A 21,987-nucleotide genomic window follows, 5' to 3' on the forward strand; every position below is an offset into this window, starting at 1 on the left:
CTACTTGAACGGAATTAAGGACTCACCTGCAAAGAGCTGAATGCTACTGTCAGATGTTAGGCATGCTCAACTCCCAGTGAAGCCAGTGGGAGTTGAGGGTATTCAGCACCTTGAGGTACACATCGTCATCTCCCCAGAATTGAGCCCTAAATAAGAAGTCAGGGAGGCATTAAAAGCCCATCCTATCACCAACAACAAATGCTTGGAATGAGGTCTTGAGAGACTCTGGGAAAACTGAATTTGGGTATTCTAACTCATGAGAGGCACCACAGAGTGGAGAGGGGCCACCATATGGGAGCAGGGAGTGGATAAGTAGTGGTATTGCTAAAGTAAAAGACCCTCTTTCTATATTATTCAGGGGAGTCTGCAATACACGCAGAAAGCTTTCATAAGAAATTGGCACTGCTGCTGGATGACCTTTTTGGCTAACAGTAAATTCACTGAAAATGCATTTTCCAGGGCACTGAAACAGTTTGCAAATTTGGATGGAATTTGGCAAAGAGCTTTGAACAAACAAAAACAATTTTTCTCAGAAGTGTCAAAATGTTCTGAATCAACATTTGACTTTCATTTACCAAACAATTGTTTTGGTGAGAAAAAGCATCAACTTAGGTTTTAAACTAACAGATTTCAGTTTTTTGATTGATTTTTTAGTTTGGTCACTGAACTAAAATACCAAGTATCCACTCATCTCTAACTGGCACCATGACACTAATAATAGGGGTTAGAGTAGGGAGTTATGGCACTTAACCAGACTCATTAAAGTTGTTGTGGAAAAAGTGCCCAGCATGCTACAGCCTCATTTTTAACCAGATGGAAGGTTCCTACTGCCAAAACCAGAATATGAAAACAGTGAAGTAAATAAATACCAGTAACTGCATTAATCCTGACAGATATTTGAGTGTCATTGTAATAAACCTTTCACTTGCCATTCCAATGTCATCTTGTAATAAGTAATTTGGCCAAGCATTCATGCCAATATAAATGCAATCAAAGCCTTTCCTACATCAATTATTTTCCCATTTTTAAAAATAAATCTTGGGTTATATAGTCCATAAAAATAATGGAGTGAGCATAAGATGTTTTTACCTCAGCGGTAACTCAGTTGAGGGATTCAGCTGTAATTACCAAGCTTTCAAACTCTCCTGCCTGGGGTTCTGATATTATTGGAGTGATGGAGTTAATTCCCAGCCTGGCACAATTTAGCTACACCTCTGTTATTCTAGCAGCTAAACCACCAGTTTATTACAGAACAGAGCTGCACATCACACCCAGGCAGTCCGTCAATTATACTCTGCAGTGGAAACAAAGCATGTATGGCATCAAAAGCCTTTAGAATATTTTAGGGCTGGATTTTCAAATGTACTCAGCTCCCATTTAGGCTGGGTATATCAGGATGTTCAGGAGTTAGGTGCCCAACTCCATTTGAAAAGCACATTGTAAGCTGAACTCCTACAAAATCTGGCCCTTAGGCTGTATGATGCACTTTCAGAGATTTCTTAATTCTCAGCAGGGGTGGGAAGGGCACCTTGGAGGTTTTTATATTTTTTTTTTTTTGATTGCTCATTTTTGTATCCATTCACTGGTCTGTCAATGCTGCTAGACCCAAGCCTGGCTTTGGCATGAGTACTTGCCTGAAATGGGTAGATGAAGGGACAAGATTATTGGCACATGCAACCTGCTATTTTGGAATGAGCTACTCTTTTCTAAATTAGAAGCACAATGCTGAAAATAGCCCTTTCCTATCAGACACAGATCTGGACATAATGATCTACACATCTGAGATAGTCAGGCTCAATTTCTTAAACTCACATCTAGGAATGAAGACATGGGCCCCGAAAAAGCTCTACAGTAGAACCTCAGAGTTATGAAGTGACCAGTCAGACACCTCATTTGGAACCAGACATATGCAATCAGACAGCAGCAGAGACCAAAAAATCTCCCAAAAACAAATACAGTACTGTGTTAAATGTAAACTACTAAAAAAAATATAAAGGGAAAGGCGCATTTTTCTTCTGCATAGTAAAGTTTCAAAGCTGTATTAGTCAATGATCAGTTGTAAACTTTTGAAAGAACCACCATAACGTTTTGTATAGAATTATGAACATTTCAGAGTTATGAACAACCTCCATTCCTGAGGTGTGCGTAACTGAGGTTCTATTGTACTAGTGCAGAATACAGCCATCTGTTTGCTAAGCAACTGTGAGTGCGTCAATCTGGTGCTCCACTCTGTGTTCAGTATAGGTCAGTGCAGAGTCCAGTTCAAGGTCTGTGCCTTGATACTTAAAACTCTTCATGGGACTGGCCCAAGCTATTTGAGAGATTGTGTGTCCATCCCACAATAACTAAACTGCACTGGAACATGGAAACTGTTGACCAACAGAGGGAGCCTTGAGAGTTCAAGAGACAGTTTGCACTGGAGTTGGATCTAGAATGACTGTGTGTGTGTGTGTTGGGCAGGGGGGGGGGGGAAGAGGGAGAGGCTTAAGAAAGCTCTAACGAATTGAGAGAAATAGCTGTGGTTTGGTCCTTTGAAACTTGCTGAATGTCTGCAACATCCCCCGCTTCCCCACAAACAAACATTCTTCACATTCACCTTACAAGAAAGTCAGCCTTATCTGGCTTTGTACCAATGGATAAATACCCAGCTAAGAATTCTACTTAACTAAGGAGACTTCAAGTCTTTTCCTATTTCCATCTTTGAAGGACAAAGAAAAGCCTGCGATGAAAGCCTTCAGTACATCTTCCCCACTGTGAACAGCACTGATACCTGTCTGGTGACATCATGGCTGCCTGCAGTAGGAAACAACTCTGTTTCCATTGATGTCCTTCCAGCAGAGAACAATGGAACCTGAAATGAACTAGGAATGAAGTTGTCAATGGCAAAAAACTCTCATTGACTTCAATGAGGTCAGGATTTCACCCCAGGTCTAGGCCTCCTAATAAAGAATGTGACTGAATATTAGCATTTTTAAGGTTAAAAAGGAAGCAGAAAAAAATAAATGTAACACAACAACTTTCAGACCTTCTTTATATGTTTAAAACTGGCCAAATAATGGGAAGGGGGATTAGGGAATGACTAATATTTTGGGAGTACTAAGACTGATTGTTTGTCCATACTTGATCCCTTTTAGTATTTACGAAGCTTCAAACTAGTATGCACAATTTGATCAAGAACATGCATTGGAGGTCTTAGAGTATTTAATAATAAATACATGGCTCTTACACTGAATTCATGTATTTGTGAAAAGATTGGTGATCCATTTCAAAGCTCAGATACCAACATAGGATGCTTTGTGTACAGGCCAGGTTTTCCTGTTGAGTATTTTTCCCAAATACTAATAGTATCCCCCAGGGGTCTGTACCGGGACCAGTGCTGTTCAACATATTCATAAGTGATCTGGAAAAAGGGGCAAACAGTGAGATGGCCAAATTTGCAAGTGATACAAAACTTCAAGATAGTTAGGTCCAAAGCAGACTGCAAAGAATTACAAAGGGACCTCACAAAATTGGTGACTGGGCAACAAAATGGCAGATGAAATTCAATGTTGTTAAATACAAAGTAATGCATACTGGAAAACAATCTCACTATGCATATAAAATAATGGAGTATAAATTAGCTGTTGCCACAGAATAAAGATCTTGGAGTCATTGTGGATAGTTCTCTAAAAACATCCGCTCAATGCACAGTGGCAGTCAAAAAAACTAACAACGTTGGGAACCATTAGGAAAGGGATAGATAATACAGAAAATATATTGCCTCTATATAAATCCATGGTATGCCCACCTCTTGAATACAGATCTGATCACCCTATCTCAAAAGATATATTGGAACTGGAAAAGGTACAGAAAAGGGCAACAAAAATGATTAGGGGTATGGAACAGCTTCCCTATGAGGACAGATTAATAATATTTCCAAGGTGAAAAGTACCAAAAAGAGAGGACTAAGGGGGGGATCTGACTGATCTATAAAATCATGATTGGCATAGAGAAAGTAAATAAGGAAGTGTTATTTACTCCTCTTAACTCAAGAATTAGGAGTCAGCAAATGAAATAATCAGCAAGTTTAAAATTAAAAAGGAAGTATTTCTTCAAACAATGCACACAGTCTTTGCCAAAGGATAGTGAAGGCCAAGACTATAACAGGGTTAAAAAAAGGAGTAGATACATTCATGGAGGATAAATCCATAAATGGCTATTAGCCAGGATGGGCAGGGATGGTGTCCCTATCCTCTATTTGCCAAAAGCTGGGAATGGATAACAGGGCATGGATCACTTGATTACCTGTTCTGTTCATTCCCTCTAGGGCACCTGGCATTGGCCACTGTTGGAAGACAGGATACTGGGCTAGATGGACCTTTGGTCGGACCCACTACGGCTGCTCTTATAGATGGGATGCAGTGATTTCCTCATTTCTGATAGAGTCCATCCCTCTCTGACCACTGCTAGAGAATTTATCTCTGGGTCTTATGAGAATAACTCAAGAGCAATGCTATTTGCATTTGGGCTGCAACAGATTACACTACATATCAGGTATCCAAATATAAAAATTCCCTAAGTCAGACACTCTCAGACCCCCTCCTGAAGTCTTCAAGCACACACCTAACCTTGACTATATGGTGTCCATTCCCAGGCTAATTGAGCCAGTCCATACTAGAAACCCTTTAAAGTGTTTTATTTATAAATATTAGAAAAGCCACAAAGCGCATGTCTATACTGCAATGAAAAAAATTTCAGTTTGCACAAGTGAACTAATGGGGGCTTGAGCCACTGGCCTATTTCATTGGTGTGTAGACTTCCAGACTTGGGTTGGAGCCTGGGATCCTTCCACCTCGCAGTGTTCTAGAGTCCAGTCTTCAGCCCAAGCCCGGAACACTACATTGCAATCAATCAGCCCCACAGCTTGAGTCAACAGGCACGGGACAGCTGCAGGTGTTTAGTTGCAGTGTAGACATATGCAAAGAAATAGAAGTCAGATGCTGTGCTGGAATTGGGTTTAAACATAGGTCCTAACCTGATTTGATGTTCATTGCAGACTGGGCCTTACTGATTCTCAGAGAGGCTAACTAGTCTGATAATGGGTCCTATTTTCCTTAGAATCCACATAAAAGGCCCAACTGTTTTACACCAATATATTTCCCCACTGACTTCAGTAGAGGAACTGCAGAGGAGAATCAGACCTGAAGTCTTTTGTAGTTATGCTTTCCAGTTCCCTATGGCACAGGTGTTAAAAATAGTTTAAGTGCTAAGGGCTCTCTTTAAATAGTTCTCCATATCCCTCTGTGTAGTACGCATAGTAAGAACTGACACTTGATATGCCCCACAGTACTTGCAGAAGTGAAAAAGAAAGATTCTTGACCGTTTGTAAAATGTACATGAATGTTACTGGATTTGTAGTTATCACACACGCAAATGCTTCCATATCTACATATTAGTGCAGTAAACAAACACAAGCACATTTGACATGGACATACATGCTGCCAGTCTCCCAGGAGCACATACTCACCTGCACAAGGGCACACATTTTCATTCATACATGTGCACTTACACAAATACCTGTATACACACACAGTATGTTTTTGCTCACAGCTAATATTCCCCTTCCTCCTCCCCCCAGGCACCCTCAGGCCAGATCTACACTTGGAAGGCTTTCGGTATAGGTGTACTGATATGCTATACTGCCAAAGTACACCACTCCTAGTGTAGTTGCTGGCAAAGCTGTGCTTTTCAGGGCATAGCTTATTCCACTCCTCCCCTTTCTCCCCCTACCCCCCATGTGAAACAACCAGTCTTGGTAAAAAGACAGTTTTCCCAGTGCAACTGTTTCTATACTAGGACTTCTGCTGGCACAGCTATGTCGGTCAGGGATGACACCTCATTATACGCCCAAGCCACATAGCTATGTTGGCAGAGAAGTCTGTAGTACAGGCCTGGACTCAGTCCCTCTCTCTCTGGTTCAGAATGTGCCTTGAGGATTACAGGTGCTTTTCACCTAAGATAAGGTGGTGTAGAAGGGGTTCAGAACAATGGCTAATTGTTTTCAAATCACAAAGCTATTGTTCAGCTGGTTTAGCTTATCCATACTTTTATCACATCACCTCTCAAACGTATTAGTCTCTCCTGTGATCTCCCCTGAATGGGGAACAGAGAAGGGGTGGGAGGAAGAGACTTAACCTATTCATGGGAAGAAAGTCCATTTACTGAGGCAAGAGCCCTGGCCACACTGGGCAGGTTTATAACAGTGTTTGAAACATTTTCAAGGACAGTTGCAGACTAACATTGTTGCAGTAGACTACGTTACCACCATGTTCAGACACTGTTCTATAGGCTTGATAAAGAGGCGGAGGAGTATGGTTTCTGTGAGAATGACTGCTCTTAAAAAAATTCCTCTCCAGAGTGAGCATGACACTTTGCTAAAACCATCACACCACTCATGCTGTTTAAATGAGCTCCTGTGTTACAACAGAGGATTGAAATTTCCATTATAATACATTGTTCTGCTGCCTCTACTGTCACAAGGAACTTATTTCAGCAGCTTGAGCTATAGGGAAGGATGTAGAAGTCAAGAAGAAAGAAGGAGTAATAAACCCCCCAACAAACATGCACATTGGAAAGAGGGCTGGGATTTACAGTACATGAAATGATGTCTTTAAATATATTGTGCTTTGCCATGGTGACAGATGCCTTAGAAAAAACCTTAAGATAGAGACTATAGCTAGATAGTGGGTAGCTAAAATTCTAGTCTGAAAAACAGAACAAAACAACTTACCAAGCATGGATCTAAGACCCTGCATAAAACTACAAGTCTAACTGGACATGTCCTAGGCTGCAACAAGATCCCCAACATGGTTTTGTAACTATATTGGTTCATAGAATATCAGGGTTGGAAGGGACCTCAGGAGGTCATCTAGTCCAACCCCCTGCTCAGAGCAGGACCAATTCCCAACTAAATCATCCCAGCCAGGGCTTTGTCAATCCTGACCTTAACCTCTAAGGAAAGAGATTCCACCACCTCCCTAGGAAACCCATTCCAGTGCTTCACCACCCTCCTAGTGAAAAAGTTTTTCCTAATATCCAACCTAAACCTCCCCCACTGCAACTTGAGACCATTACTCCTTGTTCTGTCATCTGGTACCACTGAGAACAGTCTAGATCCATCCTCTTTGGAACCCCCTTTCAGGTAGTTGAAAGCAGCTATCAAATCCCCCCTCATTCTTCTCTTCTGCAGACTAAACAATCCCAGTTCCCTCAGCTTCTCCTCATAAGTCATGTGCTCCAGCCCCTTAATTATTTTTGTTGCCCTCTTCTGTACTCTTTCCAATTTTTCTACATCCTTGTAGCGTGGGACCCAAAACTGGACACAATACTCCAGATGAGGCCTCATCAATGTTGAGTAGAAGGGAATGATCATGTCCCTTGATCTGCTGGCAATGCCCCTATTTATACAGCCCAAAATGCCATTAGCCTTCTTGGCAATAAGGGCACACTGTCAGCTCATATCCAGCTTCTCATCCACTATAACCCCTAGGTCATCAATATGATAAGCAACCAAAAAGGTAGACGAGCATACATATCCCTAGCCATGTAGTTGTGCTGGAGCTGGAGTTGCTGGGTATCTGAAGCTTAACAGCATCACACTTGGTAGCCACTGACATGAAAATATTTCTGAAAGACTAAAAAGAGCAAAATATTTAATAGGTAACATTCCAAGTGTCATTGAGAAGCATGCAGATATAAAATATATTTTGTAGTGTATATTCCCTGATACTATTATAATAGCACTTATATATTACCTGAATGTTGAGTTAGCTTACCAGTTTCAAATGAAAACTAAAGGAAAATTATAAAAACAAGACTGCACCCCCCAAAAACATGTGAAATTATTTTCTGCTACCATCAGATCACTTGACTGTTCCAAAAGAGTTCTTGAAGAAAATCTTAAAAAGAAACCACAGGAGTCAATAGCTGTAATCTTATTCTGGAAATGAGAAAGTTTTTGTAAGGGAATCACATGGACAGCATTCATCCAGTATTGGCATATGTGGGAGCTTTGATTGGTTTCCAGATCAAAGTAATCCACTCTTTCCATTAATAAAGCAAAGCTAGTAAATTCATGATTGGGATAATCCAGGTTATTGCCACAATTTGGGGTTCAGTGGAGGCAGTGTGTTGGTAACTTTTCTATCATTGCTCCTACAGAGCTGCATGTTAAGAATGGTCCCTTCCTAAGGTTTGTAAAGAGGCTAATCTGGAAAATCCTCAGTCAATTCTGGTTGGTTTGTAGTTTATGGAACCAGGGCAGCATATGGTCCATTAGGCCTAGTATTTAGAAAAAAGTTAAGCACACAATATCATGCTCAAAAGAAGCCTGCACTTATATGCTGAATTCACATACATGATTACCACAAATGCACATGCAGATTAGGTAACCACTTATGCAAATAGAGAGTTTTGGGCAGTTGTGTACACAACTGCCCAATTTGCATGCCCAGTTGTAACAACTGGGCATGTATATTAGGCAAATTCCATGCCTGAATTGTTGAAAAATTAGCCCCTTTATGTTTCAGTCCATCATTGCTCAGAGACACCTGTGGTTGATTAAGAAGCAGTGTTGACAAGGATCCAAAGTGAATTCCATCCACCCTTTCTTGGCTAGAATGATGCAGGGTGCAAGGTGAAAGTGAAGATTTAAAATGGAGTCAAATGTCTACCTATGTTGAGCTAGAGAGAGATCCTGCGGGATTTGTGAGGGACAGAGAGAAATGCAGAAGGTAAAATAAAATAAAACCTAGTTCCTCTGCGTTGTGTCAAATAGTGGCACTGCTGATAATGGCTATCATGCTGTGTGCTCCACAACTCTTCAATCTTACTACTGGTCCCTGCTCAAATGACTTGTTTGTGGATTCTATTAACCTAGCATGAAAGCAGCTAGCCCATAATTCAGAGAAAGCTGGCTTGTTCTAGTAATACAAGTTCATGCTTGGGTCTATGCTAGCATTTCCTCTGTTTATGTGCTCCAAAAGAGAATCATAACCTGAAAGTATAAAAGACGAAGGGCAACATGGTCCAAATGTGTTTGATCTGAGAGTGCCCCTCCTTAGGCAGGATGAACTATTTCAATAACAAACAAGGGTATCATTACAAGTCACTGGCCGAGTGCTTTAAGGGTATTATCGGTTAAATAAATGTAGCGAGTGTGCCTCCCTGATTCACCACACCAAGCTCTGAATAATTACAGGCTTGTTGCCAGGCAGACTAGATATTTTCTCTTTTCTTTGGCAAGCTAAGGACTTATTCGTAAGTCATAAATAACTGGCTTCAGTGCAAAAGAAGTTCCCACAGACATAACAAACAATTGTTCTGAGCATGGATTTTCTTAACCTCAGGATCTCTGCAGTTGTAAATGGTGGTTGTGTTTAGTCATTGCCAGTGATCACCAACTGCTAAAACTCTGAGGAAGAATCCTCTAATTTAGTGGTGGGCAACCTGCAGCCCGTCAGGGTAATCTGCTGGCAGGCCATGAGACAGTTTGTTTACTTTGACTGTCCACAGGCACAGCCCTTACAGCTCCCAGTGGCTGCTGTTTGCTGTTCCCAGCCAATGGGAGCTGGGGGAAGTGGCAGCCAGCATGTCCCTGTGGCCCACCCCACTTCCTGCAGCTCCCACTGGCTGGGAATGGTGAACTGTGGCTACTGGGAGCTGCGGGGGCTGTGCCTGCAGCCCATCAATGTAAACAAACTGTCTCATGGCCCGCCATGATGGGTCATGTGTAGCCTGCAGGCTGCCCACCACTGGTCTAACATATAGCACGGGATGATGCTGAACATGCTCTGGAGTTGGACCCAGACAGCATCATCATCTCCCAACTGTCAAACTTGGTGGAAGTTAGGCTCAAAATTTTTGCTTGCACCCAGCTCTAGAAAATACAAGGAAGGAAAGGTAGAGGTTGCCAACATTCAGCTCTGGTCCAGACGCATAAACGTAGAACCATGCAGGAAAGTATTCTTGTGCTCTGCAAGTTCTTGGTTAAAAAGAAAACTCTGGAGACTGAAGTTTGTCACCTGGCCTAAATTCACATAAACTTCTAAAGGAAGGGAGAGGTGCTTATTGTAAATACAGTTCATGAGTTTGAGTCAAGTCTCTGTGGCTTTTGAATAGTTTGGGCTGCCAGCACTGAAATTGTCCAAAGATTCAGGCATCCTCCAGAGTGAGCTTGGACTGTATTCAGTGCACCATGCATCATATGGTTATCCTGTCATGCAAATAGCTACATCACTACATTTGTGCAAAAAGCTTATTTGTGTGCACTGCATATACCCAGGTCTCTGCCCAATAGCCATCTTCCTGCTGCTTAACTTGTTTGCCTGCCATTTTTAAGAGCTCCGTGGCAGGGATACTCTGTGGCAAGCAGAGTGGGAGTGGAGGAAACAGAGACATGCACTGGCTTGAAGGCCAGAAAAGGCTTAAACACTAATTGGGAGGGAGCAGTGAAAGGCATGCAGGAGCAGGCAGTGGCCTTCCCAGGGCTCCTAAATTCTGGAAGGGTGGAGCTCGTCTTTTTGGGTTTAGGATCCCCCGATCCAGATGGCAACTCCATCTTTCTGCGATCCTCCCCTGCTCCCTCCGTGCACCTCTTCAGACCTTGCTCCTCCAGTTTAGAAGGCTTCAGCTTAATGAATGATTTTGCAACCAACTAACATTGCCACCTATTTCTGTGCAGCTCTGCCACATACACTGGAGGTGGGAGTGAGGGAGCTTTGCCACAGATTCTAGTTTGAATGTGCTGCAAAGTGTAAAGGGCCTTCTGATTATAGAGAAAGGCCTTGGAGATCTAGCACTGTAGGGAAATCTAAAGCAGCTAATAGATAGAGGTGGTCAGATTTTCCTTCAAAACTTCTTTCCCCATGAAAAATGGGCTTCTTCCCCAAAAATTTGTTCTCATTTTTTCCACTGGAAAATTCTGATGTGTTTTCAGTTGTCATTTCTCTTCCTTCCCACTTTGTTTCCCTTTCCTCTCTTTTTCCATTTTGCTACTGAAAGTGGCAGGGAGGGGGCAAAGAAGGTGATAAAAAGTAAAGAAACTCCCCAAACTGCAAGTGTTGGTTTTATTTTTAATTAAAAAAATTGAGAATCTGTCAGACATTTTAAAAAAAAGCTAGTATTTTTTGACCACCTCTATTGAGGACAGCAGCACGGCCCAGCTAAGCTGAACCTTACAAGAATATAAACCTGCAGCTGTGTCTAGATTTTTTTTTTTTTAAAGTATTAAGGACTATCCGATTGGGATTTATTCTCACTGTAGTTTTTAGTGTAATAACTGTAAGAAGAGCACAAAGGAAAAGGCTATTTTTTTAAAAGTTAACTGACTTAGATCTCAAAATTTATGCAATAAGGAACAGTTGTAAACACACGCTTCTGTGAAACAATAGTATCCTCTGATAGAAAGAAGTCAGTGCTCAGTCAGGTGACTTGGAGGTAAGCCAGACACTAGATTAGTGTTGCAATGCCTGTAGTAGGTAGGCAGTGGGGGAAAAAGGAGGTGAAGAAATTTTTCAAAACCTGTAATGTGTGGCATGTTTGTAGATTTTCCCCTTGTGGAGCTGGGACGGTTAATCCTCTTCTAAATAGTGTTAAAACACTAATATCCTTAGGGGTCCACATGTCTTCCCCTTCCAATTAACACCTGGGTGTAGCAGATGGTATGTATCCTGGCCTTAATCCTGTCAGGACTGATAAGGAAAAGAACTGCTATGATATAATACCTAGTGGCCCCGGAATGGGTGGTGAAGTTGATTAACACTGGTAAAATAATAAATTTAGGTTGACTGATTAGTATAACTGCATATCTGCCAACATCTGAGAGCTATGAATAGGATCTTGTGGAAGAAAATAGGGATTCCTTTAACTCCATTGAGGTACACTGGACTAGAAGAGCCCTTCAGAGGGACTGAATGGAAAAAATAGAAAGTGTTTTGCTTGGCATGGTACCACCTTGTCAGATCTCACAAGTTAATCAGGCCTTTCTTCCTCAGCAGGTGGATGGGAGATCTGGTGGTAATTCAATAGGTGATGGCCTTCCATCTGAGATAGACAAATAAACTCAAGGATCATTGTTACAGGAGGTGCAATCTTTTAGAAGCAAGAAGGGATCAAATCCTCATTTGGTATAAACAGGGATAACTCCATTTAAGTCAGTCAGTGGAGCTAAATTGATTTACAGAAGTTGAGGATCTGTCCTAAGGTTTTGATTATAAATCCCATAGGGACTTTTCACACAAGCATAGGACTCTGGGGTAATTACTCTGTTGATCTATAATCACCCTGGAGATTTTGAACTGAACATGGTGTTACACTTCATTTTCTGTTTCAAATGGCTGTGTTGTTGTGTACTGTGTGGCAAGGCACCTCCTTCATCTCACCAGACTTAGTGCTTCCCCCTCTGGTGATGGCGGGCCTAGGGTAAATCAGCACCACCCTGGGCAGTGTTTGCCTTCCCCCTTCTGTGCTCCTTTGCCATGTTTCCAGGGTAAACAAAAAGGAAACAGTCTTGTAAACACCAAAACAAAGTGGGATACCTTTCTCAGCCTCCTCGCTAGGGTGGGGTGTTATCCTGTTGCTGGCCATGGGATGTCAATCCTTCCCCTAGCAGGTGCCTGAGTTTGGCTGTTCCCCTATGGAAAGGAGCACAGCCTCACACCCTGAAGCAGCTTCTCTCTCTTCTACTATGGGCCTAGCAGTAGTTTCTCTTCCCCTGCCCTCCCCTTTTTCCCCCCCCGCGCTGCCCAGAGGCAGTGCTTCTATATTGTGATGCCAACTTTTCCAAACTTAGTGCTACAAAATTTCCAAAATCTGGAGAAAAATTCCTAGATTAAGTTTTAGTGCTTCTATATCCTGGGAATTTGTGAGTTTGAGAAATTCCCAATTTCCCAAGTTGAAACATTTTACTCACAAATTCCCAGATTGTGGGAAATTTCCCAGGATATAGAAGCACTTGCCCAGAGGAGGGGTTTTTAAAGGCCTCAGGCATCCTTTAATTGGATTCAGGTGTCCCTAATTGACCTGAAGTAACCTCTTCTCAGCTTGTAGGAACAAGGGCCTTTAAGATTCTAGGGTTTACACCACCCTCCTGCAGCCATCTGGCCTGACTTTGTCACAACTGTTGAACAGTCTCAAGGTTAGGTTGGGTTGGGGAGCTGCAGTTCACTTTTGGATTGTGAACAGTGCTATATAAATCTAAGATTGCCAACAGATCAGGCATTTTCCATCCTGAAGACAGAGACAGCTGTCACATACAAATTAAGTGGACTAACTGGATTATAAAATATTTGTTTTTTCTAGGTAACTACCAGGAGCGATTATTAAATGGAAAAGATAATGGGTGAAAAATCTGCTAATGCTAGGAAAGAACTACAGCATCATGAAAGTAACATCATAAGAAACCTGTTTGATTTGGGATAAGCAGCACAGAAATTTAGTGTAAATGAGGAGAGCAAATGTTCCTCAAGATAGGGAATGGGCATGCGCAGAGACTGAAGGAGTGGTCTGATTGTAGACCACAATCCTCAGCTGTAAAGATCAGGATAAAGACTTTCTGTTCTGTTGTTATAGTGGGTCTCACAGTGAGAGCAAGCAGAGACAGACAAACAGAGCAGAGTGCATTCATTTCATCTACAAACAATGTGGAGTAAAGTCTATAAAACTAAAGCATCCTGATAATCAGGTGGAACCTTTGGGAGTTTGGGATTAGAGCTCTGGTCCTTCATAAGAAAAAAAAAATATAGTTCCTCAGAAATATGGGCTTTGTCCATATGAACTGAAGGGGTCCTCACCTACCGCTTTTAAAGGTGCACTTTAATTGTATTTAAATGCAAAGTGCAGTATCAAACTGCGGAGAAAACACTGATCCCTCTTCTGTCATTTTAATCAGCAAATTTTGGCCCCACAGAAGACAGCTTTACAGTGAAACTCAGACTCATAGGTCAGAAGGGACCAATATGATCATCTAGTCTGACCTCCTGCACAAGGCAGGCCACAGAACCCTACCCATCCACTTTTATAACAACCCCTAACCCATGACTGAGTTATTGAAGTCCTCAAAATTGTGGTTTTAAGACCTCAAGCTGCAGAGAATCCACCATGACTGCAGCTGTACAGATCCCCATGTCATCTGTGTAGATCAAACCAGCACCTTCAACCCCCAAACAGGCCTCTGCCTTTTCAGCTAAAGGGAAGCACTGTGAGGTCTAAGAAAGTAGCAGACTGTTACAGACACTGAAATGAGATATCAGAGAGAGCCATAATCACCCTCCAGCTCAGACCACTGTAGAGGAGACACTATTAGTAAGAAGAAAGGCAGCATTAAGTCTCATTGTGGTATGCTTATGTTCTGATTTCTATCAGGAATACCTAGGTAAGATTCTCCGGGAATCACTCATGTTTCAGTTAGGGTGACCAGATAGCAAAAGTGAAAAATTGGGATGGGATGGGGGATAATAAAGTCCTGAATATCGAGACTGTCCCTATGAACTTGGGACATCTGGTCACTAGTTTCAATGCTCCTAAAAATCTGCTATTGCTAACATCATGGTGCTAGCACTAGAGTGCCGGCCAATGCCACAGTAATAAGAACTACTGCCATTATGTTGCAATTGCTTAATGGTCAACAAGGGATCCATTCCAGTAAAACTCATATCATGCAGCAGGGGAATCGGTGATTTTGTTGTGCCCTCTCTAGGAGGCTGAAGATATTTTTGGGGGTGGGGGAGATTAAAATTAGTTTTCATAAAGAAATAAAAATATAAAAAAGTTAAATGACTCAGAGCTTGTTTGTGTCACCAAATACTGCACATTTCATAGAATCATCAATAATATTATGCAGTTGTGCAACCTGTCAAAGCTGCAAGACTAGACAGCACAAAATCAGACAATATTACACAGACCTAACATGTTAGGATTGGGGCAACAATTACACTTTTTTTCCAAGATAACTTCAGACAAAATGGTTCAGCTTGTTCCAAAAAGAAGGAAAAATATGTTCTGCCCCTGTTAAACTCTTGGTGACATTTTCTTTGAAGAGCTCTAGTGCCTCTACACATCCATGCTTTGGAGGTGGGACTTGAAATTAGCAGTGGATGGCCTTTGCATCAAGGATGTATCTTTGCTATCCCCATTTGGGCAAGTTATAAGCCCCTTGGGGAAAAAAAAAAAATCAGTTTGCACACGTTCAGTAGAGATTTTAGCAGCTAAATTCTACAAATCTTTCATCCACAGTGGGTATGCGCCAGTCCAGGGCTAGGTCGATTTTCCCTTTAATTGCAGCTCTGGGCTGCTGCAGGCCGTGATGGGTCCAGACACGTGTACTGAGAGCAGGGAGCTTGTCTCTCCTGTGCTTTCAATGACTGCCCCCTGCTGGGCCCAGGCAGTGTAGAGGAAGAAGCGCTAATGGGAACCAAGCTGGACCCTGGATGGGTGCTGGCAGAGGGGGAGGAAAAGATTGGAAAAGGGGCTGTGGGTGGAAACTGGGACTGGAGACTGACAGGGAAAGTGAAAGGAAAACTATGAGTTGGGGTGAAGGAGAGACAGGGACAGTGACATTGGATGAGGTAACCAGTGCAGGAGATTGGAACTAGGAATCTGAGGGGATGAGGAATGTGGAAAGGAGGAAGTGACTGGAGGCCTAGGTGGGGGAAGAGACAGATCATCTGAGGTGCTAAAGCGGGGAGGGGGACTGGCACTGGCTAGGAAAGGAGACTAGGGACAAGGAGCTGGGGAGGAGATTGGGGAAGAAAGTCCAGCTGGTTGACACTGGGATGTGCTGGGCAAGGAAACTGGGACTGATAAGAGAAGCCTCAGGAGTAGAGACTGGGAAGGGTTGGTGAGAAGTATAGGACTAGGATGAGGAGCAGAGAGAACTGGGACAGACTGGAGGAGATGGGGCAGAAGGAGTCACATGTGGGGGAGTGGGCAGAGAGCCTGTACCCACTAGAGCACTCTCCTCTCCAGAGTGTGGAATGGAATCCAAGATTCTTGAGTCTCACCATTCCTCCTCTGCTATCAGCAACTATCTGTGAAACCTGTTTGCAAAGTGTCCCAACCCCTCTACTGCAGGTCTAGATAGAGGATGACAACCTACTACTGCTATCAGTTACTGCAATTGCTCAAGTGCAAGACAACTGGGTGCTTGATGAAAAGGTTGGAACACTGCTGATGATCCATGTGCGTGTCGATATAATGCCACCTGATGAAATCTCTTTTCAGTTTGCTTTTTTAACAAAGACAAGACCCACACCTATGACGTCCCCACCTACAGTCATAAGAAAAAAGAATAATCCAATTGGACACCCCCCAGCAGACAAAGCCACAAACTGGATCATTACATCAATTGCTTTGGGGGGCGGGGGGAGGGGGAGATTACTTCCATCACAATCTCTGTACCATTGAGAGGATAGTCCCTGAAATCTAACCACCAGATAGTGATCAAATCTGCAGACAAAGGGGGCACTATTGTAGTCCTTAATTATGATGACCATGTTAATAAGGCCAATGGACAACTCTGACACCATCATACAGAACCTAAAGATGACCCCATACCACAATTCACACAGGCATTAGGGAATACCATCAAATCCTCCCTATATAACCCCAAGAAACATACTATAAACTCATGCCCCATGAACCCTTTCAAAGGACCGTCTATATTTCCCACCCCACCCCCAGATACAAAAAACAAGGCAACTTAGGCCTACCCATCATATGTGGGCACAGCACTCGTACTGATGAAATATCAGGACTCATAGAAACAATTCACTATACAAATGGCAAGTTTCCTCCAAGCTCTTCGGGACAGGGACATTAACAACTTTCACCAGAACACCATCCTTGCCACCATGGGTCTCACCTCCCTACACACCAACAACCCCTACCATGATGGCATTACTGCCTACTCAAATACCTACAAGATAATGTACAATGCTCAGAAATCCATCCTAAACACATTGCCAAACTTATCTGCGTCATCCTCACCCACAGCAAACACTTCATCCAAACCATGGGAACAGCCAAGGGTTTTAGGATGGCTCACAAAATGCCAACCTCTTCATAGGCCACCTTGAGAAAAATTTATGAAAATGCACCATGAAACTAATGCTATACCAGACATACATCAATGATATTTTCATCCTCTGGACAGATGACCTAAATTCCCACCACAGTTTCAACCACCACCAGCCATCTCAAATTCTCTCTCTAACACTCTCACATCAGCATCAACTTCCTGGACATCAGGATCAGCTTCAATAAGGGAACTCTACAAATGACTATCTCCACACTTATTCCCACAGCTCCAGCAACCACCCCAGATAGACCCCAAAATATGGTATCTACAGCCAGGCACTCAAATACCACAGAATTTGCTCTGAAGAGAAAGGCCGGGATACATACCTAAACACACTTATAACTGCTTTCACTAAAAAAGGTTTTCCCCAGAGAATTAGGGTGCATCATGGAAAGTGGCACACCAATACCCAGGAAGAATCTGCTTCAATACAGATAACCCACTGACCGCACACTCCTATTTTTCAACTACCACTCCACCCATCAAACAATTCCACCCATATTTGTTGGAAACCTCATCTTGAAAGAACTCTCTCAAATCCCCTCTTCTGACCTTCAAGTAACTCTGCAGCCTCACCCACCCCGCAGCCTCACCCAGCTCATCAGAAGCAAGCTCCCCACAGACCAAGAGATACCAACTAAAAGTGGCAACAGAGCAACAGATGCAAAACCTGTACACATATCTCCTCTGCTATGATGATCAATACCCTCCACAACACACCTTTCAAGATTCATGGGACATACATGTGCCTATCACAATATATGGTATTCCTCATCTATTGCATCAAGTGCCCCAACAGCAACTATAAAAGCAGCAAAGAGTCCTGTGGCACCTTATAGGCTAACGGACATATTGGAGCATGAGCTTTCGTGGGATGCATCCAACAAAGTGGGTATTCACCCACCAAAACTCATGCTCCAATATGTCCGTTAGCCTATAAGGTGCCACGGGACTCTTTGCTGCTTTTACAGATCTAGACTAACACAGCTACCCCTTTGATACTTAACAACAACTATGTTGGTGAAACCAGACTATCACTACACTCTCAAATGAACTCACACAGAAAGAAGACAAACACACCCTATCACCTGTGGGTGAACACTTTTCACAAAGTGATCATGCCATATTGACCTTTCATTCCTTGTTCTTAAAGGAAACCTGCACAACACGGTCAAAAGGCAAGCCTGGGAGCTTAAATGCATAACTCTGCTGGACACTAAAACCATGGACTCAGAGACACTAGTTTTATGGCTCATTAGAGCAGTTTGTAATACACCCTGCTGCCTCCTAACCCTTAGCTGCCCACTCATTTTTAGTGGTCTCCCACAACATGTGCAAACCCCTTAATCTGTCTCAACTTGTATTTAGCTTAGACCGTCTTGTTACCTCCCCCAGACCTGAAGAAGAGCTGTGTAAAGCTCAAAAACTTGTATTTTCCACCAACAGAAAATGATCCAGTAAGAGACATGACCTCATCTTCCTTGTCTCTGTCATATCCTGGGACCAACATGCTACAACACTGCAAACATAGGAAATTACACACTGTAGACATGTGGACTCACCCCTGCAATGCCTCCTCCTGGTTGTCCTCAGGAATTAGCTCACTGCCAGCCCTCTGCAGGACAATGATCCACCTGTCCTCTTGGCCCCTGTGTCCTTCCCTAGACTCCAGTGCCCTTTCAGCTGGGGTGCTGGCACCTGGCAGTCCCCCACCAATCTGGGTCTCCCCTCCCTAGGGAACCTCCAACCCACTGTCCCCACTTTGCCTCAGTTTTGGCTACTACCCAGTCTCCATCTAGCCCCCATTTATTGGGGCAGACTGCAGTATCAGTCACTCATCATAGGAAAAGGGGTTTGGACCTGCTGCCTTTGCCTACCCTTGGGCTGCCCCTGCAACCCCCAGTACCTCTGGGCCTTATGCTAGGCTACAGTCCGGGGCTTTCCAGGAAGGAGCTCCCCAGCCTTTCCCCAACGCTGCTCCACTCAGTACCCTGGGTCTAGCTCCCTGCAGCCAGACCCTTCTCCCTCTACAAGCAGAAGAAGACTGTCTGGACCCCTAGCTCACTGCCTCTTACAGGGGCCAGCTGGGCCTGATTGGGATGTGGCCACAGCTGAGCCTACTTTCTCCTAATCAGCCCAGGCTTCTTGCCCCAGCCACAGCCCTCTCCTGGGCACACGCATGCACACACTCACTCTATTAGGTTCAAAGTCAAGCACTCAAAAGTTATGAAATGCCAGAATTAAGAGTGCCTGTGCAAACTTAATTTGGCCTCCTTGTTCATCTGCATTATGAAACAGTTTTTAATTACATGATCATATTGTTTTCCACAGGCTCCTTGCCTCATTCAGTGCACAGAATGGACCACGCTCTGAGAAAAGAATCAGGGTTGTATAGTGAAGACGACTTGTCTGTAGGATCCTTGCCTCATTTGTCGCAGTAGTGGGAAGGTGTATAATGAATGAGGCAGTAGATTGCAGGAAGAGAAAGGATGGTCTCATGGTTAAGTCCCTGGTATGCTTCCCTAGAGAATAGGATTTGAGCCCTGCCTCTGCCACAGAATTCCCATGTGATTCTGGGCAAGTCACGCAACCCACACTTTTCACAGATGGTCACTAATTGTGCCCTCCTCATTTTCTGCATGCCAGACTTGAGATGTGCTGCAGATGTTCTGAGCATTCACAGCTGAACTGAAGTCAGTGGGAGCTGTGCTTTACACATATAAAGTACTATATAATGGCAAGTACTCTGAAAAAAGAAGGCCCTAAGCATATTAAATTGGGCACTCAAAATTAGTGGATATCTTTGACTTTAATCTCTCTGTGCGGGTTCCCCATCTTAAAATGGGGATAATAATACCCTTCACTTCACAGGAGAGTTGTGAAAATAAATTAATTCATTTTTATGAAGCACTCACGTACTCTAATAATGAGTGCCATAGAAAAGCCCACCAAGAAATTACTAATTCTCTCCTCAGAGCATGGTTTGAGCAATGTGCAGTAAATAAGGCCTGTGGCCACACACTGAACAACGAGGAGAAAAGAAAATATTGAATAGCTTCTTAAGTGAGCATCTCTATTCTGTACACTGACTAAAGCAGGGATCCTGTGGAAAAAAACAGTAAGTGATCATGTAATTAAAGACTGTATTATGGTGCATAAGCACGTAAGGGCCAAATTAGATTGCACAACAACCTTAGTCCTGGCATTTCCCAACATCGGAGTGATTGACTTTGCAACTTAATATTTTTCTTGCATAGTTTTTGTGTGTGTAATAGATGTATAGATTAGTTCTAGCATAGAACTGCAAGGGCCTGATTTGTGGGAGCAATCGGAGAGTTAGATACCAGTTACTAACAGCTATAATGTGGCCCAGAAATTCACCATGCCTGAGAAAAACTGCTCCTGCAATTATCTGTGGACATGAAATGGAAGGTTGGTTTTAAAAACACAGCCCTAAGAATTATGCATGTATCCAACCTATAACAATGCTGAGAAGAAATGTGCTCAGGCACTTGAGGCAAATTTAATTTATTGACTGGCTGAATCTCAGTTGGCACCATGACAGTGAGCCAATGAGATAGTGAGTGCTATATTCCTCAGGCTATCAAGGAGGGGATGTTTGTATTGCACAGTAGACCAAATTCTCCTCTGAGTTATACTGTATATATACTGACTTCATTAGTATTACCAGATTTCCATTGGTGTAATTAAGAGCAGAATTTTCCCCAGTGAGTATAATGGAGTGTGTTTTCTTTTTGTCAAGGGGCAGAGTTTTGGAATGAAACCCTCTCCTATAGTTTTGTCTAAAGTAAAACTGATAAGTTTGTGCTGGCAGATTATTAAGGGAAAACAATTTGTTTTAACTGGAAATCCTGTACAATGAAAAGGGCTGAAACAAAAAGGAGAGAAAGCCGAAGTTCAGGAATACTCCTCCATCAAATAAGTTGTGACTAAGAGTTTGCTTTTAATTAAACTAGTAAGAGCCCTGTAAAAAGCAATTCACAAAGGGGTTAAGGCTCTGCCAGATGGAAAAGGAAAGGGAAAAGTTTGAGTTAAATATACTGGGACAGCTTGTGTTTATTAATTTATAGACAGGGAACGTGGACTGACTTAGGCCACTACCATGAGTCCATTATACCCACTAAGGGGAGACAATGTGGTCTAGTGGCTGGAGTACCAGACTCGGCCTCTGCAGATCTGGGTACGTTGCCCAGCTCTGCCTCTGGGCAAGTCATTTGCCTCTCTGTATGTTTCTGTCCCCACCCCATTCCCCCAATTAGATTGCAAGCTCTTTGGGACAGAGACTGCACAGTGCCTAACACCACAGGATCTCAATCATGTTTGGGGCCTCAAGGCACTACTGAAATATGAATAATAATTTCCTGAGGACCAAGCACCCTATTTCTGCTGCCACTGAAGTCAACTTGCTGGAAGAGGCTCCAACGACAGGAACAGGAGACTTTCAAAGAATCCAGAGATCTAACAGGATGAGTGAAGACAAGTAGCTACTAGCAATCTTAGCAAAAGTGCTGCACACAGTCCCATGTAGTTTACTTTCATGATCAAGAGCTGAGATCTAATCCATGCTGGGTTTTTATTTGCACAAAGCTAAAGGCTCTCAGTTTATGGGGCAACTCAGGCACTGTAACTTTTCTGAAGTTTGGTATGAAGCTTTAATATAATTTAGAAGTGCAGGTGGTGGTGCTCTGTATGTGCTGCTAACTCAGAAGGAAAGAATAAGCAAAAGAAACAAAAACTGAATATTAATAGATAGGGCTATTTATTTTAAAAGAGATTATTTGTTAAATGATAACTAAATGTAACGTTTGCTCAGGTTGGTTATGTAGTTTTGGGAAGTCTCCAGGCAAATAAAT

The sequence above is a fragment of the Chelonoidis abingdonii genome, chromosome 3 (assembly GCF_003597395.2).
Source record: "Chelonoidis abingdonii isolate Lonesome George chromosome 3, CheloAbing_2.0, whole genome shotgun sequence".
NCBI classification, from domain to species: Eukaryota; Metazoa; Chordata; order Testudines; family Testudinidae; genus Chelonoidis; species Chelonoidis abingdonii.